Source organism: Pezoporus flaviventris, unplaced genomic scaffold, assembly GCF_033815535.1.
Source record: "Pezoporus flaviventris isolate CSIRO_AGI_PZ_B2104156 unplaced genomic scaffold, CSIRO_AGI_Pfla_v1 ptg000031l, whole genome shotgun sequence".
NCBI classification, from domain to species: domain Eukaryota; kingdom Metazoa; phylum Chordata; class Aves; order Psittaciformes; family Psittacidae; genus Pezoporus; species Pezoporus flaviventris.
Window position 1 is genome coordinate 342738 of NW_026892579.1, and position 23609 is coordinate 366346.

General features: G+C 43.1%; 1 protein-coding gene and 1 non-coding gene across 8 annotated transcripts in view; one reads left to right on the top strand and one right to left on the bottom strand.

Annotated features, from left to right (window-relative positions):
* The window catches only part of NCOA7 (nuclear receptor coactivator 7), an 84204-nt gene extending 75990 nt beyond the window's left edge, over positions 1–8214 (bottom strand). For 3 of the 7 annotated variants that reach the window (XM_061459986.1, XM_061459988.1, XM_061459981.1), the window contains exon 1: positions 7478–7684. The gene's annotated coding sequence lies outside the window, so the exon portion shown is untranslated. Of the gene's footprint in view, positions 1–7477; positions 7685–8086 lie in introns of those variants that run through there. The other 4 variants (XM_061459983.1, XM_061459982.1, XM_061459984.1 and 1 more) reach the window with 4 other exon arrangements.
* Positions 8215–15308: 7094 nt separating this feature from the next.
* TRNAE-CUC (transfer RNA glutamic acid (anticodon CUC)) lies at positions 15309–15380 on the top strand. Its single transcript has one exon. It is a non-coding gene; the product is annotated as a tRNA-Glu (tRNA).
* Positions 15381–23609: the final 8229 nt, after the last annotated feature.

Genomic DNA, 23609 nt, shown 5'->3' on the forward strand with positions numbered 1-23609 from the left:
GCTGCTGCATTAAAAAAAGTGCAGAAATTTTCTGGTAAAACAATAGCAGTGTATATTTTATTTTCAGATTACACAAGTTTTTTAAACATTATTACTGAACCGAATTGCTAGTGTTGAACAAAATAGGCAGATCTTGAAGCTGAAATTCAGACGTCTTACACTTGACAGTACTGATACAGTAACTCAGCATTTCCAAAGGTAGATTCTTCTTTTTTTCCCCAGGGAGGGAGCAACCCCAAGAAACAAGCAAAAACACAACAAAAATCCGCTCACAAAATTTGACCTAATTTTACAAATAGCTTACATTCCTCTAGTGCTGTATTCTCATGGAAGCCATCTCAGCCACATCACCAGGTACTGCAACATCAGTGAGCTCTCTACTCATGTACCAAGTACATTCAGAGGGACAATACACTTACACTTGTTATGCTTGTAACACCTAAGCACACATTGGCAGAACTGGGGTCCAAAGATGAAAGCTGCTAACTTTCCATTCACCACAAGTTAACGCCTGTCATCACGGGTAATGGCAAGTGTTTCAGATCGCCCAACATGTTTCAAACAAAACCATGTCTTCATTTCTTTACAGCTACATCACAGTAATTGCTTTGTCCTTCCTCAAGTTGAAACCAGCCAAGTTTGGGTTTTTTTTTCTAGTCCATGTTGAAGTCTCCTTTTTTTCGAGGGGCTGTAGTGTTTCCACTTTTGGTGTTAAAATTTGGTAGAAAGCAATTGCGACCTTTTCACAGTTGCTCTGGAAATCTGTCCAAACTGAATAGAGACCTACACCTTTAAGAAAACAGGAAAAGTAGCTTACACCTACCCCATCTGGGTGCATTAGTGATTTGTAGTTTAAAAGGACTGATGCATTACCCGTGGAAAGCATATTACAAGATGTGGGTTAAAATGCACACTTTCAATCTCAAACACATGGCTGGGCTAACCTAATTTAACAGGTAATACCTGGCACTAGCTTCCACAGGTCAAAGTTGCTTTTCTGAGCTATCTGCTTGATGGACTTGGTAGAGTTAAAAAAGGGAAGAGAAGCAAGAAGAAAGATATGTTCCAAGGCCATAAATACCAGTTTATAACCAAGTACGCTGTCATCCCAGACCCTTTCAGTGAGAAAATAATCATCCGCAGCTTTTTCATCACAGAATTCACAAAAAATAGTATGCAGTATGAAGAAGAAATCAAAACTTAAAACACAGTACAAGGTAAAACTTTTATTTTAAAGGCAATATAATGCTGACAGGAAAGCAGTTGAGAGTTGAAAACTGTACTCAGTACTGAAGTCCTGATTTCAGTGACATCCACGGAAGTTTGATTGTTTATGAAGTTTCTAAATACTAAAAGAACAAAACCGAACAAAAAATACAGCCAAAAGAGAGGCTTTTAAAGACCTGTTATCAGTTACTGAGATACGACAATAATTTTGCCCAAGAAATACATTTTGTAACTTGAAGCCCCTACATCCAAAATCTTACACTGGCCCATGTGGCAAAATGAACACATTACAGTTACCAAGTACTAAGAAATGCACATTTCTTTAAAAGCACCTAAAATCAGGTTTGGAGTGGCCCCTTCAGCTCTTCTTTTGCAAACATCCTCAGCTTTCTGCTGGCACTTGCACAGCCTGCCCATGGCATTCTTCAGTCATGGCCCACTCCTAGCAGAGTGGGACCCCATTCCACAAGGGGCAGCATGCCCATGCCCTACCAGGCCCGAGTCTGCACTTCCTTCCCAGAAGGAAAACAAGGAAGGGAATGCACCTTCCTTGCTTTTCTCACAAGCTTAATCTGAAGCACACTCGTTTGACCAGAAGGGTTGGGAACCACTCTTCTGGGTGCAGTGTTTTTTCCACAGCTTGCCATCTGTAGAGTCCAGGAGAATGCACCAACACACAACACTGCATAAGGTCTGACTGTTTCCTGGAGTTCATGTTACTTGCTCTTCCCACCCTTCCTGTAGAAGATTCTAGACTTCTCATACTTGCTGTACCATTTTGGTCTCAAGATCAGTCTCTAGTCCCATAAAACCAGCCTGTTACCTGCCAGGCTCAGCCTGGGACTGGGAACTACCAGAGCAGGGATCAGAAAAGGACACAACTAGTTTACAAAACACTGACATTTACTACTCACACAATAGGACCAAGTGTACAGTGTCAACAGTGGAGGAGAAAAGAAAAACTAATCTCCAGCTCAATCTCTTTTCATGACAACCAACAAGTTACTTGTACTAACAGAAATGATGCATTACAAAGGGAAATCCAATTTTCAAAACAAATAAACCACCTAAAAATGTATCCACTGAGCAATCAGCAGCAGGGCTCAATTTTAAGAAATCCAGAATTCCCGTATATAAGAAAACCAGTGTGCACCAGTGAGTAACCACATGGCACTAGCCCAACACAGGAGATTTTACCTGCTATCCTGTAAGAATGACTGTAGCAGGACACAAATGTAGTTGTCATGGCAAGCGTGTGCCTAGCCTCTGTCCAGTGATGTGCTGTTGCCAGCCATCTCCCACCATCTACTCACAACTAGCAAGGCATACCTACCCAACACAGCTCATCAGCATACACTGAAAAAAAACAAACACCACCAAACACAAACTACAAACCAACCCCAAACCATGAAACAAATTAGCTGAAAATCAAATTAAGTTTCTTTAGCTGATACTTCAGCATGAGGACTGGAGAACAACTCACCGCTGTCTGAAAGCCACCCCTGTCATTCCTTTGTAGTTCTCATTTCATCTCCTAACCGCTCTGATGACTACTTGGACTGCTTGCTACTTAACCCCACATACCTGAGTGGCAAGAGGACTATCATGCTCATCAGCTGTTGAATAGCTGTTAATCATTTCAGCCATATCTGCACAAGTGACTGGCTTATAGGAGGCAAAGTCAATCTTTCACCACATACCTGGACACTTCAGCATACTGTGCCCTAAGAAAGAAAGAGTCAAAGTTTTATCTCCTTCAGTCTCCACTCATTGTCACCAGGATGTCACCACAGTACTGATCTACTGTGTAACACCTGTATTTCAGCTTTTGGGACTGATATAACTAATTGGATTTTATGCCATGGGCTATTACACTTCTGACCTTTAGCCATCAGTCTTCAGTAACTTCACTGTGTGATAAACAGCCAGGATGGGGGGAAAAAAAAAAAAAGAGGAAAAAAAAAAAAAGAGTACGTAAGTAAAGTGCTGCTTATATATTACAAGTGAAAATTTTGGGTTTAATAGTTATTCTAAATATCATAATCTAAATAATCTTAATGTGTAAAATTATTATACTCTAATGCTTCTCTGAATTATTGGAACCTTTGTGAGAAAGTATGAAGGAAAAACTCAAACCATTCTCTGACCAACATAGCTTTGCTGGGCTTGTTACAGCTAACAGAACCTGCATACAGTCTTATACCCAGCTTTATCAGAAATGCCCTGGTCTTTGGCATCATTACAGCTACTTAAAAAGCATGCTAGAAATACTATTTCTTAAGCTGATGGTAAAATAAAGCCCTTGCCACTAGAATGGGGCATTACCCAATCACAGGACAGTTAACTGCAGCAACAGACTAGTGCTACCTACTACTGTGTTATTTGTGCACAGTGACTACTGACACAGCATGCAAGCACTGCTGAGCCACTGGTGATACAGAGTTGTTCCTTGTAGCATCCCTCGAAGCAGCAATCTAAGCAGATCCCAATTAGTTTCTGCAATCACAGCATCACCTGACCTGGCAGGAAGTCATTGATACCTCTTCCTCTTAGAACGAAAGGTGGTGGTGATGTTTCATAAACATTCATACTTCTTTTCTACATGCTCCATTAGCTTAGAGTATTTAAAAAGAAAAAAGAAAAGTAAGACAGATGGCATGTGGGGCAGAAAGCAGAAAAACACAGACAGGAGTAGCAGCAGATAAGAGAGATCACTGTAAGAAAAGGTTACATTTACTTGAAAAATGAGTCAGAGAATAAATTACCTTTTCTTCAGATAAGGCCCAGTTCATGAAAGCAGTAGCTCTCACCATGACTTGTGTAAAAAACAAAAGCTGCGATTTCCTCTAACTGGTGCAATGGGACAGCTCTTTGTCTGCCCAGGAGTCTTAGGTTTCCAGAAAATAGCTCTCATCTCTATAGAAGCACTATGAGAATATCCCAAAATCAGTCACTAATGGGTTAGACTACTGTAAGAAAATTTCCTTTCTAAAAATTGGTAGCTATTAATAAAAGGCTTCTAAGTGCTGCTAACTGAACACAGAATGAAACAAAACAATCCTAATCTGACACTGTAACAAAAAAGTAAATGCAAATCTTGCCTGTAGAACTTCCCTGCTCAGCTTGGATGCTTTCTGTTTCTGTAATCCAGGTTGATATTACCATTACTTAAATACGAAGGGTAGTCATAGAACATGCATTTCAAAAAGAACGTTGAAAAAAAAAACCCACAAAAAACCCAAACCTGTAAAACATGCAGAGTAACCACAACAAAGGAAAAAAGTGACACTTCAGTGGGATCTACAGGTAACATATCAAAGAGGTGACCTACTGCTTAATTACAACAAATGAGCTCTACAGGGGACCAAGTAAGCAGGGAAGAGCTTCATCTAGCTGACAAGGCCACATTACACATGGCATTTGAGCCATGCAACTAAAAGCACAGCTCGTATCTTGAAAACAAGATAAACAATGAGAAAGGCTTGTTAAGATTATGATGAGTACTCTATCCATTGAGACCTTCACATCTAAGTCAGAAGTCTCCCTAAAGGACAAACTGTGATTCCATGACAAGTCATTAAGTCTCAGGTAAGTACAGTAAGTCATTAAGATGTGATAGGGTACCAAGCTGAAATACTGGTACTATTTCTCCACGATTGGTCAGAGCCTGGGAGCAGCACAGGTGCACCTGGAGGAACTCGCCCTTCTGCACTGCTACCCACTGGAAAATACCAGCAGACCCCACAAAGCCTGCCTGCACCCTGTCCTTGTAGGCAAGCAGAGAAGAAACTGGAGATACATAACCACAGCCCCCTGCCCTGCTGCAACATGCTACGTACCCCAAAACTGAACAAACAGCTCATACCAAACACCTTCCAGCAGCAGCAGAACCACTCACACCCACCTGACATTTTGATCAAGAACAAAGGACAGCTTTCCACCTACAATCAAAAGGGTGTGCAAAGAAAAGGGAGAAGAAAAATACTCCTGTATATGTATTTAATGCAGCAATTAGAAACACTATGTTTGTGGTGGGAATATAATCCCTCTATTTTGCTGTGAATTTTGTCACTACCTCCCTGTTACATGAGTCCAGCACACCAGCAAGGGATAAATAACATGGTAATAAGAAAAACAGACACATTTAAAAATAAAAAAAATAAATCTGAAAACTTTTATCTCCTACCCTGCTTTTCTTCCTGGACAAAAGCGAGCACTCTTAATGCTGACCTCCCTCCTCAACTGCAGCACATTATGTTTCCTCTTTTTGGGAAAGCAATCTCAACCCCCCAGGACAAACTCACAGCGCAGCGTGAATTGCTCATTTTCCTCCACAAGGGCACAAATCCCAAGGCCCAGCTCCTTCACAGCAGGGACTGAGAAACCACCAACTCCATGGCAGGTGGCCATCCTCACTGTCAATATCTGTACTACCGAGCAGACACCTCACTAAAACAACAGCTGCTCCCATAAAGCTTTAGACCTTTTTGGTTTATTGATCACTTACTGAGGAGGAAGAGATTTGTCAATCTGCTGGTTCTTGGGTGATAACACTAGATTCACCCCACCAGCAGAGCTGAAGACCACAACTTCCAGCTGCTGTATAGGGCACCTGCCGAGATAGAGGGCACAAGCCAAGTGCCACACAGGAATTTTTCTTAACACTGGTTATGTTACAGCTTTTTTTTCAATGCCTACTGGAAAGCAAAGAGAAAGTAAGTCCCTTTGTCCCTCATTTCCATCATAATTATAATTAACGAACATCACCAGCTGCCTGGAGCAGCAACTTCTTTGTGCAAGCTTCTGCAGCATGATCTGACACAAACTTTCCACCTCTGAAACACGCACAGAGCTGGGGGACTGCAGGGAGCCACTCTGGCTGCAGTACCCATCCATAGGACTCTCAGTTTCATTAACAACCTTCCTGAAGAAATGTCTTCTCCAACCTAAATCACATTCCAATGAATTCACCTCTATTTGACTAGAGAGGCTTTTTCCCTAACCCTGCAAGAGATTTGCAAGTTGCCCACTTCATTTGAGACCATAAGCTAGTCATGTATTTGCTAAAGCCAACCCTCAGCTGGTTTTAATCTTTTCTTCCAGAAGCACGGATACACAAAGCAACAAAGCCACGTTCTTACACAACCAGACAAGGACTCTTCCAATCAATTCTAAGTCACTTCGACTCCAAAGGGAATGACTTATCATTTTGCCATGTGACCAAATGGGAGTGTGGCCACCTGTGGGCAAATGTGAGGATCAAGATGCAGAGACTGGGCCTCACAACTGATTTTGTCTGAATCAGGTTTTCTAGAAGCATTTCTTTCTTCAAAGCGTAACACACAACAACAAAAAAAGGTACTGAATTTAACTGAAGCACAGAATTCCCTTTGAGACCCAAGATCTTGATCCATTCTGGAAAAAAATTAAGGAAAAAAACATGGAAAGCCATCAGACAGGATTTTGTCTACATGCAGTCCCATCAGTTTCAATATAACTCTTCTCAGAGCCAACATTACTTGCCTGTTTAGAGCCTTAGGATACTTCATGTATGTTTATGAACATTTTCCAATAAAAGCATAAAACAGAAAGCAGCACAAAATGCACCAGGACTGATAAATTTTTAACAATGAATTACATATAAAGACCTATATTCCTGATAATTTTCATTCAGAAAGTATACATGCATACGTCTCTTAGCATTTTCTATCGCCTACTCCATTAATTTTCTTATGTCTGCATGGGCATACATACACATCCAGAAGAACACTATGAGCAAAATACGACTTCCATGCTATATAAACACTTGCTGATACAATATGCTGGGAGAGTTCACCAATATGCATTTTAACTATCATCCAAACACAGGCCCTTATTCTGGGTCACAGCATTTGAGGCAAACCATAATCGACTAATGGGCACCTACCTATCTTAAAAATCCATCACTATGCATTAATACAAGAAATGCATGACTACTTAGTGGGAGAACAATAATTGTGGCACGTAAAGTAAACACAGTAAAAGCCTGTTACTGAGTCCAAGTGTTCATCACCTTATTTCATCACCTAGAGGACAAGCAGTTACTGCATCCTTTAGCACCATAACATTGCACACATATCACCAACGCACAGGTAAGCCACTCCAGCCAAAAAACAACTCCGAAGCAGGGTATGATGAGATACAGTCAGTTGCACAGATTAAAAAGACAAAAATAAAAAAAAAAAAAACCACAAAAGAGTTACCAACACACCTTCGGCACCCGGCAGCACTTCTTAATCATGACAACCTGAGACTATAAATTAATATATAGCGAGCCTGGAACATTCCAGTGAATCATCCAAGATCTGGGGAGGGAGGAAATAAATGAGGTTTGGAGCCGTGAAAGCCAACAAAGCAACCCCCTCGGCTGTACCGGCTGGTTAAAGGCAGCAGCAGAGGCAAAACCCAGACCTGCACCGCAGGCACCACGACCGGGCCGGTCACCGTAGCCGGGCCGGTCACCGTAGCCGGGCCGGTCACCGTAGCCGGGCCGGTCACCGTAGCCGGGCCGGTCACAGCCCCCCCCCCCCCACCTCCCGCGATGCCCCGCCAGGCCGGCTCGGTAAATAAACGGGCAAACAAGCTACCCCTCCCGCACCGCAGTACCGACAGCGCTAGCCTCAACCAGCCGCCCCCCAGGGCTCCACGCCCGGCCCGGCCCCGCCCCGCCCGCTCCGGTCCAGCCCGCTCCGGTCCAGCCCCACCACCCCCCCTCACTCAATGTCCGAGCAGCCCCGCCCGCCTCTTGCCTGCCTACCCCCGCCCCGCCCCCCGGCACGGCGTAAACAGGAAAAGGAGGGGGCCTGCCCGCGGCGCGCACCTGCAGGGCGGGGGGCGAGCGGCATGGCGGCCTCTCGGCGCACGGGCCCCCCGGCGCACGGGCCCCCCTGCCGGGCGGCGGCCAAAATTCGCTGCGGGAGCGGCGGCTGCTGTCCTCTCCGCTCGGCCAGAGCAGCGCCAGCGCCAGCTCCAGCCCCGCCGCTCCGCTCCGCCCTGTCCTGCCGGTCCCGCCTACCGCCCGGCCCCCGCGGGGCCGGGGCTCGGCGGGCTGTGGATGGGCTTGTCGCTGCGGGCTGGACGACATGAGCGTGCTTTCCCCCGAGCTGCCCCACGGGCCTCAGTCCCGCCCCCCCCGCCGGCGAGCCCCGTCCTGGGGCAAGGGGTCTGTCTGCTTTGGGGCCAGAGTAATCCGAGCGGGGCGTATTGCTTCACACGGGCCAAACGCCGGGCTGTGCCTCTGGAGAGGAGTTTTCTCAAGGGCAGTACTAAAACAAAACAACCGATCCAGGGAATTGAGGTTAACCAAAGCCTTTAGATCCATGGGAAACTGAAAAGCCTGTAAACTTTTATCTGCTGTTCCCACGCTGTCAGCATGCAGACTTCACCCAACCCCAAAACTAAAACTTGACACAGTTACAAGAACTCCGTTCCCTTAGCCGAGCTAACTCCAGGTAGCCCTTCTGGGTGTTGACAGCTAGCCTAAACAATGTCTAAATTCCTATTTCCTCCTTTGGCCAGTAACCAGCCCTGAAAGACTGCAAAGCTTAAGGAAAGGCTTACAAATGTTTTGTAGCATCAATAAATCTCAAATGCTGCAAGACAAAACCATGAAGATAGGCAGAAACTTGCATAAATAAAAAAGTAACATGAATTGTATGCATATGCATACAGAGGCTAAGACAGTGTGCCAGTGTCTCAAGGCAAGAATTTTTTAGTAGTTATAAATCCAACAATTTTTAATTTTAAGTAAGGCAGATATTTGTCAGAGGCCTATTTTTCAATCTAACAGCTGCTTAAAGGTCTATTTCAAAACCATACATGTCGTTTTCAGGGCCAAATACAACTCCGGTATGGACACACAGCCACCTCCTACCAACACTACGATCACCCTACTCATATCATGTGCTTTCTACCACTCAGTGGCAGTACTGGGACAGTAACTGTCTCAATTCCTCCACTAAATTTGCTGCTGTACTTCCAGCTAAAATTGAAGTTTACATCTATTCTTTTTTTTATCCCCGAAACAGTTTATTTTGCAAGACATAGATTCCTTTAAAACAGAGTTTTCCTGCTTAGAGGTTATGTTTTGATAGCATACTGTAGTTACAATATCTTATATCTATATTACTACCCAGGCAAAAGTTAGGCAAATCCAAAGTTAAATTGGTTAAAATCTCCGATCTCACTGGCACAAGGCTTCTCTACTACAGCACAGAAGAATGGGGCCCTGCTCTCTGTTACTCCTCCATCTCCACTTAGATTACAGAACTGGGGGAAAAAAGGCAGAAAACTGCAGACTGAAACCAATACCATTTACCCAGCATCTCTGGCCAAGTTGCAGAAGGTATGCAGCCCTATCCATCAAAGTGGTGGAAACCCTACTTACCTGTTAGCTGAACTGACACAACAATGACAGTGACCAAGACCTTATTTTAGCTCCAGAAAAGTTGTCTCTGTTCTTACGTACCAGTTCACTGCCCATCATCATTCTAAGCATGGTCAGCCCTGCTGTATTGTGTAGAAAGCTCTGAGGACAGTGCATAGGTTCCATATAGCAGGCCGTTGTTGTTTAAACCCAGCCACACAGCTTGCACTCCCACTCCCCCCCTCTTCCTCCCCCCCACTCCTGGAGGGATGAGGAGGAGAATCAAAAGAATGTAACTCCCACGGGTTGAGATAAGAACAGTCCAGTAACTAAGGTATAACACAAACCACTACTGCTACCACCAATGATAATAATGATAAGGGAAATAACAAGGGACAAGAATACAACCGCTCACCACCCGCTGACCAATACCCAGCCTGACCAGAGCAGTGATCCAGCCCTTCTGGGTACCTGCCCCCAGTTTATATAGTGGGCATGATGTGCTGTGGTACGGAATGCCTCTTTGGCTAGTTTGGGTCAGGTATCCTGTATCTGGTTCCTCCCGGCTTCCCCTCCTCCCTTGCAGAGCATGAGACTCAGAAAGTCCTTGGTCAGAGTAAACATTACTGAGCAGCAACTAAAAACATCAGTGTCATCAGCACTGTTCCAGGCTGAAAGTCAAAACCACAGCATGGCACCAGCTACTAAGAATGAGAAAAATGACTGCTACTGCTGAACCCAGGACACAGGCAAAGAAATTAAGTTACTCCAGTATTTACACTGCCCCAAGCATTTCACATACATATTCTAGCCTACTGGCATGGTGAAGAAATCACTCAGACTCCTGTCAGACTAGCAGAATAAGCAGGCTGTGACTGGCACAGAATCATTGTACAAGTCATGATTACAGCACTGTAATTTAGTTTGGGTCTCTATACAGCACAGAGGGTAGAAGACAGTCTGAATGGGTAGCTCTTTCCCCAGGCAATGTGTTCCATGGCGATTCATTTGAGTACAAATGACCTAACATCATTTTAATTCATTGTCTTTGTGACATCAATGCTTAGACTCTAAAATTCATGTCATTCATTTCAGGATGGGGCAGATTTGTTTTTCACTCATTGTACTATTTTTATAGGGTGTGATTTGTGTAATTTATTTTTTTTAACATCTGCAACTGTTAGCTTATAGCTTGTTTATTTAAGGAAGACAACCTGCCATAAAGAATTACACTGCTGAGCTTGAACACCATAACAGTCTTACTGTTTTCAAAAGGAAGTTTCCAAAACGAATAAAAATAAAGGTGACACCAGTCTTTTCCCCCTTAGCAGTCATCCTGGTTTTCTCGATTATTCTGACAATTGTTCACCATGAAGTAGTCACAAAATAGGTCTCATACAGGCAGACTCTTAGCATACATAATTGAGGCTCTGCTTGATCCTACCATGCACTGGGGGTTGACTTCTGTAACAATACACGGCTATTTTTATCCTGGTTTCTTTGGTTTATGTAATGATGAATTTTCTGACTGTCCCCAACTAACCCTGTAACTTTGAATTGATTGTCTAGATGTAACTCAATTTGACAGAGGTATTGAAAATTTCTGCAAGTTTCACAAAAATGAAAGAGAAAGAGGCCAGAACTTGAAACTTAATCAGAAGTTCTCCTCTGTGCATCCGTTTCTGCTGTTTAGCAGAGCAAAACAGAAGTTGCTTCCAAAATGTTCTGCAGAAAAAAAGACTGTAAAAGAAAAGGAATTTGCTGAGATATGTGAGATGATGATTAAAAAAATCATATTTGTTCCAACTAAGGTATTTTGTTGACCTCAGTGGCACTGGAGGAAGCACCCCTTTGCCATAGTTATCCCTGAACCCCAGAATCACGTGCATTTTACCACAGGGTAAAAGGAAAAAAGCTGACACAGGTTTTCCTGGATCAAATCCAGTGTCAGGGGAAGAACGAAAGACCAAGGAAAACAGTACAAGAACTTGTAAAAGTATTTATAAAAATATTGTTGGTGAGTTATGCCGCCATTTTGTTTCGGGATTTTAAAATAATTTGCTGTAAATAGTGACCAGTCTGCAGAGCGTTAAGACGTGACACTGCAAATTCTCACATGCTGCCCCCTAGCTCTGGTTTAGTTAAACTACAAGAAGATAGAGCAAGTCACTGTACAGCTTGGAAGATGATTTTGGAGCTAAGAGTACCAGAACTGCTGTAACATTTGGACAACCACTTTTTGAGATTTTCCTTAGATTATTTCCATAAAATGCAATTAGGGTGAAAACAGATATCAGGAATGTAAACTACAATAGTATTTCCCCCCAGAAAATCATTATAATCTAATAGTTAAGTAACCATTCTGACCACACATGGAAATTAAACATAAAACCACAAAAGACTGGGCGTAATTTGTAACTTTGCTTCCCTAAAACTGGGATGATGTACATTTTAAATCAGGCTAACTTAAAGCAGAAAAGCTGATGTCAAGACTTTCCATATCAAATATTCACTTGAAGAAGGAGAGGAGTGATAAATACACACATTACATATAGTTATAACTACCATATACAGCTTTTGTACAAATAAGGATTTTCACTACTGCTGAAGCATGTACTCCAGGTAGTCAAGACGATCTGCACTTACCATTATATGGCCCTGCCTTGGCAGGGGCATGGACTAGAGGATCTCTAGAGGTCCCTTCCAACCCTAATGATTCTGTGATTCTGTGATTATATAGCGGAAGCATACTCAAATAATATACTTTCAGTAAATCAGGACATTACTTTGATGCTATTCTTACTCATGCTTATATAGTAAGCCTACTGTCACACATAACTCACATGGCAAATTAAAGTAATAATAATATGCAATATATTCATATGGAACAGACAAGTTAATTGCACGCTGCTTTACAGCTTGCATTTAAAGTAATTGCTCTTATTTATCAGACTGCAAATTCATTTAAGCTTTGCACACTGAACTCTGAGAGCTGGGATACAGTACCTTGAACACTGGATGTTACTCTTTTGGTTTTACCAACACACCACTGTTCCATTAAGTGGGAAGAAACACTGGCCTCCGACATTCCTTCCCTGGTGCTTTTGGGAAGATTGTTCTTCTCCAGCTAGCATCACAGGGATTCAGGCACAGGCAGTAGCTGCTGCTGTGCTGGCAGGAGGCTGAATCGCTGACAGCTTCACTGATGCATTTTTCTATCGAGTATAGGAAGTCAGAGAAGAGGTGTAATTTTTTGTCAGTGCACATGTCTTGTACAGAAAAGAAAGCTACTTCTAATAATAACTAGAGCACATATTATTTTGAGTTCTACTTCCTTGGTGGTCAAGTGGTCAGACTCCTGCCTCCCAAAACCTGGGGGAGATTTCTTATTTCATTAAAATTTCGCTAGTACATACATACAGAGTTTTCACCACTCTTAATCAACAACCCTTTCACTACTCAAGAGAAATTCAGTATGATATATTGCACATCTCAAAAATAACTTGCTAATTGTCAAGCATAAGAAAGTGAGAAGTATTTGTTTCTACATCTTAGGTTTCCTAAGGCATACACAAAACGCATTCCCCTGCCCTGACATTTGGCATGAGATCCCACCTTTCATAGGCTAAGCAACTTTTCTGAAATTGACAGGGTAGTATTTTGCCTCTGTCCCACAGGCAACTTAAAAATCGGGGGGAGGGGGTCACCCCTGCCTTCCTCTGAGGTGTTGCACAACAGAGGTGCTCTTAAGAACAAGCAGTGGCAACGACCTTTCTCTACCACGTCTTCAATGCAGCTGATATGGACCTACCCTACTTTTAACCTGGCTGTCTCAAGTGCTGCTAGCATCACAGCCATGGAAGCACAGAAATCAATACCTTCCAAAACCCACCTGAGAAGCACTCAGGGTGGGGAAACATGTGGTTTTAACCACAACTCTGTGGTGAGAAGCATACAAACTCCTTTAAAGCTAGCTCAGTTTCTGCAGTGTAGCACCATTGTTGTATTTGGTTGGTGCCCTTTGCGGGTTCTGAGTTGCAGGAAACCAGATCCCTTTGCCTTTCTTCTGAGTTTGTAGGAAACCAGAAACTTTGCCTTTCTTCTCAAGACAGGGCACAGATTAGCTGCTGGGACCAGGCAACCTTTCACCTAACCATATCCCCCTTTTTGCAATGGCTTTAGGCTGCAGTGGTGCCTCTGTCTGAGCTGTGCTCTGCCTTCAGGGCTCCACAGCTTTGTCTCCTCTAAGGCCTTAACAAAGCAGCTGTAGATAGACACATGAAATGCAGTTCCTGCAGTATCTAAGACTATGTGTATTTAATTGGGCCTGATTGTAACCTCCCATTTTGTAAGTTACCTACTTCACTGCACAGTAATGTTGCTCAGTTTGGACAAAAGAAAGCTCCATCGCAATCAAGACATTTTGCTCAAGCCTGCTCCTATGAAGGCTATGGGATGAAATGAACCATTGGCTGTACAGGGACTCAAGTGAGAGGGAAACCAAACACCCAAACCTCCCGAGTACATCCCTGAGGAAAGTGGTCTCCCTAAGTTTGTTTTCAGACTCTAAAGCTTTTAAAGATAAGCTAATGCATATTTGCAGAGTCCACAAATACATAGGCTGAAGCTTATCTATCTTCACATGAAAAAGGTTACTTTTATAGTGCATTTCAGAGGCGTGTGTGTGGTGTGTGAGAACTAGCGAAATTTGCTCGTGTACTGCAAACCCTCTTACATTATGGACACTACTTACAATAGGAAAAGATCACTTCTGCTAGTACAGCTCTCAGATCCGCTTTGCTCACGAAATCAACACACCAGAGGAAAAAGCACTTACACGTATGTCATTTGCATTGATAGCAGAGCTTTCAACTCCTCTCTTAGAAACCTTACCAATAAAATACGACGTCACGGATTCATAACTGTTGTGTAAGAAGGCCCTCGCAGCGCGAGGCAGAACCCCCACCAATCTCGTTTTCCCTGTGGAGACACGGGCTTCCGCTTGAGGCAGGCCTTTGATCGGCTCTCCCCTGCAGACCAAACACCGAAAAGCGGTGTAGCTGCGGGCTTTTGCGTCCACAGCTGCCTGAAGAGGAACCCAGGCGAGGGGAGGCCAGCCCCACCAGCACGCTCGCTCCCGCCTCCTAGGAGCTGCCGGCCGGGATTCGCAGCGCACAAGCAGTTGTAGCAGTATCCCGTAGTGAGACTGTCTTCTGAGGGACGGCGTGAACAGGCAACTCGAAATGAAAAACAGCCACCCCGCACAGCGCTGCTCCTGACAGGGACCGCCCAGAGCCCAGCGCGGTAACAGAAGGACCGCCAGGTCGCGCTCAGCTCCCTCCTCCGACCGACCCACCCTTTGTGCCGGCTGCGCAGCGCTGGCCACCGCGTTGTGCGGGGCATAGCTGGCCCCTCTCCTGCAGCGCCAGAAAGACCGCAGGGCCTGGGCTATGTAGCGCCCGGTCTCTGACCGCCATCCCGTATCTCACCCCGTCTGGGATGCTCCCTCTCTGCTCACCCCCCTTCCGTAGGATGGAATGGAACGTCCCTCATACGTACAGCTGCCTCCGGGACTTGGTACTGCCCGGAAGAGGGGAACATGAAAAAAATTAGCAGAGTGGTAAAGGGGGCCTCTATGTGAATTTTTGAGGAGGCTGGTAGAACGTTTCATGGAAGATCCCTGGTGGTCTAGTGGTTAGGATTCGGCGCTCTCACCGCCGCGGCCCGGGTTCGATTCCCGGTCAGGGAAGATGTCTTTTCTCCACACTTGCCCCAATTCTTTCACTTTTCAAGATTCTTTTCGATCGATCTTCTCCTGATGTTATTTTTTTAGGGAGCATCCGGCCGGCTGCTGTGAGAGCTCGAGGTGTCAGCGTTGCTGCCCAGGAGCAAGTTTTAAGACATATTTGGCAGCTGGGAGGAGTCGTGCTTAGGGGGAGCATGCAAAGGCTTAGAGCCCTGTGCAGGTGCAGTCAGGAGAAGCCCATCCAGATGCAGCATCTCTCTGGAAGTCTTCCCTTCACAAAACTGTCTATGGACCCTCCATGCCCACCTAAAGGCTTCCTAGGGCTGCTGATCAGTGTCTGCCTAGAGAGGCACAGGTAGCACTTAGAAAAACAGTATCACCCTTTATTTTTGGCTGCTCTGATAGGTAAGGGTGTTTCCACACCTTCTGCACCACAAATGAATGGTCACTCGGTGCTGTCATGGATCCTTGAGCAATGGGAGGGGGGACCCCCTTAGCTGTCATGGTGCACATGTGTCCCTCTGGCCGAGTGCTGTTTCTCTCAGAGAAGATGGAAAGGGTTTGTTCCCAGCATCTCTGTTCTGGCAGGAGCAGGGCTGCAATTCTCCATGGTGTTTACTCACCCAAGGAACAGACAGACTGGCTCTTTGCAGTATATTTATGGTGAAATGCCTTACCAAATTGGTAGAAGTAGTTGCTGGTTTTCTACCTCAGAAAATGGTGGGTCATTTTAGAAGCAGCTAAAGTGAATTTCAGGTGTTTCTCAGAAAAGGTATAGATAATGGTTTTACAGAATAGGAATGAAAGCATTTCCTTTGTTTTGGTGGTTTTGGTTTTGTTTTTGTTGTTGTTGTTGTTGTTGTTTGTTTTTGTTTGTTGTTTTTGTTGGGTTTTTTTGTTTGTTTTTATAGTAGTATGTTTGGATGCTGTTGGCACCATGAGTCCAGCTTTAGAGTCATTTAAGAAAGGGTAATCATATGTAAGATTTTAGAAACCTGGGGAAAAATATCACCATAATAGTTCATGCACACAAAGGAAGAGTACAGTTTCCAGTATTTTGCTGGGAATGGAAGCATAGTCTCTGAAGAGAGTACCTAATGGCCTTCCCAATCCCTTTTCAGTCTGATGCCAGACCTGAAACTGACCCTCGCACAGAGAACAAATATCCACCCCATAAAGAGAGAGCATTTGTCCTCTTGCAGTCCTCTGCCACTTCAGGTCCCACTGTGATTAAAAGCGTCCTGGTTTGGGGTGAAAATATGCCAGGATCAGTCCTCACCTTCAGCACGGCTTGAACAGTTATGGCACTTTCTGACTCCCTGTTTCCTGGGCCTTAGATTTAGTGTGATGGAGGGAAGGAACAGCATATGTGTTTGTTTTTCAACAGGTGGAAGAAGCCTCTTTCCTAAAGTCTTTGTTGATATTTTTGTTTAAAATAATATATAACTTGTGACACTGCCATGCTGATGGCCAAGGAAAAAAAAAGCTGCTTTTCAGAGAACTGACAGTACAGTCAAAAGCACATTACAAAAAATACATGGCACATGGCTGCACAGGCTAGAACAGAGGTATTTCAGTCAAATATAAGATCAATATGTTACTACTATCACTGTCATCATCATCATCATCACCACCACATTCTCAAAATGTAGCTGAATTTGCTTCTAACTGTGGTATATTCTGAGATACTGGATCACAAATATTTTTACATTAATTTCTGCTCTTTCTCAAGAGCTTGACCAATTGCCTTCCATCTCACAGCAACAGTTGGTGGGAAAGCACTGCAGTAGAAATAAGGAAAGCAAGGAAGACAATACCTTAACTACAGATCAATTTATACCAGCAACTGAGTTTCTGTTAGCTCTTAACTCTTAGCTCTTTATATACTTTATTGAAAAATTTGTGAACAGAAGCTTTCATATCCCAACTTGATCTTTTATTTCTGGCGTTTACTTTTATTTCTAGTTACCCCCTTTAAGTTACACATTAATTCCACTTAAGTTGTTTACAGTCTTACATGAAATATCTTGCTTGAGAGTGAAGATAAAATTCTGCATTACTTTCACAACCAGTAGACTTTTTAGAAAATGAAAGCTCCTTTTGGTTTTGATTTGTTTTTTGTTTTTTCTCCCTATAGGGTTATTTTCTACATGCGCTCTTATTTCACTTATATCTGGAGCACGTACAGGCATGCAGTTATTGGATTTATTCTGTTCCCAGGACTGTGGACATAAACAAGTAAAATTTCATGCCATCTTTTGTAGGATGAGCCTCTGCTTGTTGCTATAAGCATCATTTGATCATGCCACGAGGTGGCACCCCGGTCATGTGTCTGCAACCACTCACCCTCACCTCCCAGAATGGTAACTGCTCTGAAGATTTCAGATTTAATTCCATAAGTTAATATTGCGCCCATTTAATTCCAGTGAGCTATAGAGTAATGAACACTTTGTATTTACTGATAAAGCTAACTTTTTGTACAGATGAAGCTGCTATTAATTCAAATTATGTGCAACATGTTTCCTTGAGTCTAAAGCTGTACATGGAAGCTTTACAATCTTTTAAACAGTCTTAATGTAGCATTTAAAAAAAGAGAAGTTACAACGGAATCTTTAACACCTCAGTCTGTCTGTGGCATTTATATATTGATGATATATGCCATTACCAGAGAGATGCACCATCACATGGCCATCAGTGGCCTGTCACTGGCTAGCAGCATCTCTGCTTTTCATGTGTAAATGTTGAAGATCATGCAGAAAGTCTGTGCCAGGGCAAAGGAGGGAACCAGAATTTCTGCATCTCAGGTCAGGATCCAAGGAATTCAGCTGCCCAAGGAGACAAGATGGGTGTGATTTTGTTCCCTTCTGCACACATGCGCAAGACTGGTGAACCACAGGAACAGTCTGTGCTATGATGTTAGTGTCATAGGACACAGTCAAAGGGCACAAACATGGCAAAGTGTTTATTAAATTGCTGGAGATGGAAATAAAATAAATAAATAAATGAAGATGCTTTCAGACACACAATCCCTTCTCCAGGTATTTTTTTCCCCTGCCTCCTATTATCTCTCCCCCAAATCCTTACTGTAAAATATTGCTATCTTAAAACATAACTATAAATCTCTTTCCTAAGTACAGATCCAATATGGAACACCTCCTGGATAGTAAGATAAACTGAAAAAATATAACAACATCATTTCAAATCCTGCTAGGACTGTCCCTTCAGAACTACAGTTGAAAAATGTACTCTGAATCATGTTTTAAGACATATTATTTTATCCAAACCAAGGCATTTTATTTAAGGTGATGGTAATGAAAGTCCAATGCAGAATTAATTACCACACGTATTGCTAGGTAATACTATCTGAGGACCATTTTCCAGAAAGTCCTTTTACAGGAGCAGTTGTCGTATCCTATTAAGAAGTGTTCTGATCATGAAATTATGAAAGCTCTGATCCTTTTAAAAGCCTGAACCTTTTCACTTACAGGCTTAAAATCTTCTTTCTAGACCCCTTTCATTACTGCCTTGTGGCTACAGTCAATCATTACCTTCTGCTTTTCCATGCTTTGTTTCCCATGTGCTCTTTTGATTAATCACATTTTAGTAAACTATATTGACAATGTTATTATGCTGTGCCTCTTTGTCTTGCTGTCAGGAAAAAGGAGCTGGGAGATGCCAGCTTCCCCCAGAAGCAGGGAAAATAATAACTGACTATAAATTGATATTACAACACATGCTCTGGCTGGTGTTGCTGCCTGCTGCGTGTAACAGAGAATAGCAGTGACCCAGGCGAGGCCAAGGTGACTGATGGAGTGTGGCCACAGCAGGGTGCCTTCTGCTGCTCTGCCACCAAGCAGCTATGCACCCAAACTGACCCTACATCCTTTGCAAGGGATTTTTTGGCATAAATGACACCTCTGTATTCCTTAAATGGCTTAATTGGTATTGTGTAAACTGCAATTCTGCACAAGAAATCCAGCAAAATAAATGAAAGAAACAGGAATGATCTTTCCCTCTGTTCAGATAAAAGACTGCCTGTCTAATCCTATCAGGATGAAGTTTTGCAGTGTATAATCTTTAGTTTGTTCATTCTCTGTCCCAAGCTGGGTACAAAGTTTCAACTTCAGATCTGTTTGGACTGTGGCCATGGGTTAATCAAAATGGAGCATCTTGCTGTAGCTTGCTAGGTGGCTTTCATCCCTCCAACCATGCGGCACCCATCTCCCCTTGAGTCTGAAGCTGAGTGTGAAAAGCAAGTGTGTTCTATCACTGTGACTCTCCTACCGGCTGTGAGGCTCACAAGGATGCCTTGTGTGCATGCCAAACCCTATTCTACAGTGCTTACCTTTGGGCTGCCCATCATGACCTCCCCAAGTCTGTGTTTGAGGAGGAAGGAGTAATGTCAGTTGCTGGTGGCCCTTCCTGTAAATGCAGGCAATATACAACAGCTCACTGCCACATGCCATATTGCCATGTTTCTTCAAGAACACAGAAGTTTAGAAGGGGTGCCCATCACCCCCCATCATTGCTGGCCAGTTTGGAGTGGTTAACTCAGGGCAGCAGGAGCAGGCAGGCCTGATTCACCTCACCTAAGCATGGGAAGCGATTCCACCGTGACAGTTCAGCACAGCAATACCCAGAAGTAGTATCCTCTGCTTATTCATCCCCATCATGTTGCTATACTTGCAGGTGCTTCAGTGCTTTTGAAAAGCAGGTATCTTAAGTTCTTCTGTACCTAGTTTTTATTACTGTTTGCCGATCCTGCTTTAAGTGTAAAAAAATGGTTAAATGTAATTGAATAAATTTTGCTTCTCCTTTGATCATACCATTTAAAGGAGATTTTTCCCTCCCCTCTGCCAGATGTGATCCCTTATGCCATCAGAAATTTGCCTCACTATCAACTGGATTCCAGGAGAGTTACTATCTTCTAACTGGAGCCTTATGGTAAGAGACAGAAACTCTAGTTAAGGGTGCTCACAAGATGATCATTAGTTTGGAGACAATCTTTCCTGGAGTTTGAGGTCTAACTAGACAAGATCAAGGACAAGAACATAGTAACAGTATTCCCACTTTACAGGTGGACAGCCAAGAAGTGGACTAACAAACACTTGTATTTCTGATGTATTTAAGCACTCAAAAAGAGTTTGACAGCTATATATTTTTACAAAACAGACAAGTGAGAAACAATCCTCCAAAGTTTTGGTCCTGTAGGGGCTTAAAACCGTTAGTAACTATTCATATTAATAGTCCCACTGAGGAAGAATAGTTCCTCTGTGTCCCTCAGAGAGACTTCTTTAGTCACTCTGAAGGATCAGTCCTTAAGTGCATGTTGGTGATGAGCTGTCAGATTGATTTTGAAAAGCAACAGGGAATCCCCCCCTCTTGGCTAAAAATGTCATGCACATCAATGATAGCTAAAGAATATCTCTCCAACACTTTTCTCCTCTCAAAAAGTTATATACAGGAAAAAAAAAGGCTTTATTTCCCTTTTTTTTTTCTCAGATTTCCACCACAGGCACAGAAATGCCCCACTGCAAAAGCTGGGCATACAGGCAGGCAGATTTTACATATTTATATTGAATTATTACTTGTCTATTGTTTTGTTGGTGGCTACTACTACTGGGAATCCTTGGGTTTTGACGGTCACATCAAAGGAGCTGCTCTGGTGTGAGAACCGGTCAAAGTGAGCCAGATAATTAATGGATTTATTACTGAGGTCAGTTCCCATGATTGTCAGTGGGCAGCAGCCAGTGCTGTGTCGTAATCCTCATTCTCTTGGTGAGGCACATACTGCCTTAAAAAGGTTTAATGATCCAATAGTGATTTACTAATGGGAATCTTTCTTGTGGGTTTAGCAGGCCGTGGAGGAGGACAGAGAGGCACATGAAGGTCAGTTTTCAGCAGTACTGAGAAATGTTTTCATTTGTTTTGAGGATCCTGTTTGTAGCATTTTTCTGCACTAACTGCAAAAATAAGTTGAAGGGACAAAGTCATTGTAGCTGGGCAGGTATTAGACTCACGATGATGACACTAGAAGGAAAGGAAGCAGACACCAGTGACTGGCAGATTGTTGCTGAATATCTGAGATCAAAACCCACACACTTTGGCCTTTATGATCAATGCGTCGAGAGAGACCATGACAGCCTGACGAAACCACAGGCTGGCAGCTAGTCCTTGCCACCAGTCCCTGCTGAGTCAGCTGCCTGGCAGGGACCTTTTGCTATGGTTGCATCCCCTTTCTCTCAGGGAAGGAGGGAGAGGGTTGCCTGCTGGGATGGCTGCCCAGAAAGAGGGCAGGGGAGGGAAAAGGCAAGGAAGTGGCTTTGCCTACCCAGGGGGAAGGAGATGCTCCTTGCACTGAAGGAGTCAGTGTACCCTGCCAAGGCTCCTCCTTGCTACCCCAGTCCTCTCCAGAAAAACAAACCCAAGAAAACCCAAGCAAAATAAACTCCCTTTTCTTCCACCAAAATACATTTAGAAAGCAACAGAGGGAGAAGGGGTGGGGAGAGAAACAACATTATTTTAAGGCTTGTATAAGCTGTATAAGCTTTGTAACCCAGCTGAGGGCTGTGCTGGGAAATGTCATTAAAATGTATTTGTGCTATCCACACGCAGCAAACCTCATCTTGTTAAACTAGTTGCAAAATTGTACCTTGAATGCATTAATATTTTGTTTTAAACTCCTTGAGGGAGAGTCCTTCTCCTAAAGAAAAATAAAGTTCCTTGTCTTTCTCATATATGAAAAATAAATAAATAGATGCAGCACTCAGAGTCAAATCAAAACTAAGAGGGGAAAAAAAAAGTGTAGGCCTTTAGGTAATTGTAATTTTGTCTGCTTAGATTTATGGATAGCCTTGTAGTCATTCAATTAGATTTTCTTCTAGCACACAATAATACAGAATACTATCCATGCGTATTGTTTACAGGTAAACCACTTTTCATCTTTCAGTAAGACATTGTTTTCTGGAGCAGTGAGGAGGTCCATAGAAGGAGGTCTTGAAGCATAAATTCCATGAAGATGCGGGCAAAGTTAGAAGTTTGCCAGCTGCTAGGCGATTGCAATCACAACTTCAGTGTTGCGTCAAGGTAATTTTTTTTCATCCTGAAGACTTTCATTTGTAGAAGAGAAAAATGGTGAATATGGACTGTACAAAAAACAAAATTAAGTCAATACCTCAGGACTTTCTTGTAGAATAAGTAATAGCACTGTTCAGATAAACATTGTCTAAAATGTTTACCTTTGCTTGAATTCAGTATCAGCAGTTGTAGCTGTAAAAAAGGAGTCCTCCTCTCTGGACCATGAAAGTAATTCAACCCCACACACTTCCTTTTACTTCCCACATTAATTTCCTTTTGCTTCTGAGTTTTTAGTTTCTAGGGTACAACACTAATTCACACACCTCAGCTTGCACTAGCACCATGAACGCAGAAAAACGTCCCTTTAAAAAGAAATTATATCGACATCATCTTATAATCACTGCCACTACTGCAGCCAGACCATTAAAAGAAACTCTGAAGTTAGTGTTGAATGAATGAGGTGTTGACTGGTCTTAGTTTTACAAGCTTGATAGATTATAACAACACATTATCAAATAATTTTGATGCTGTTCTGTTGGTTTCTTTCAGGTGAGAAGGAAGCTGATTTTTTGAAAACATTAGATCAAGTGTGAAAATATTATTAAGCTTCAAATCCTATCCAGGGATGATACAAGATGGAGAAGGAGAAATTCAGTTGCCTGACCATATACATTTAAGCGCCACTTAAGCAACCTTGAGTTTGCACAGGGCTGGCAGAAGTGACACAGGACACAAGGGAGACCTGCACCTTCCAGAGTGATAGCAGGAGCCTAGCTTAGGACATGGCAAATATTTAGGCATCTGAATACTGACTAAGTGATTATACTTATTTCTTAATAGCATTTTACATCTTCCAGCAGTAGCAATTACTGGATCGTGAGGAACCAACCAATCAAAAGAAACCCCACCAAAACCAAACCAAACCACCTTTTTGCAGGTAATTATCTGTCAAAATTTTGTTCTATTTGCAAATCAGGAAAGAGTCAGTTCACCCTCAAGTTGAGATCCCAGCATTTCTAGCACCTGCCTGGTGCTCCCTTGCTTATAATTTCTGGTCATGGTCAGATGTATTGCTTGTGGTCATCTGTTTTGAGACCTTTATGCACCAGCTTCCAAAAACACAGATCTGTGCTGTGCAAAATGCTGAAGCAGAGG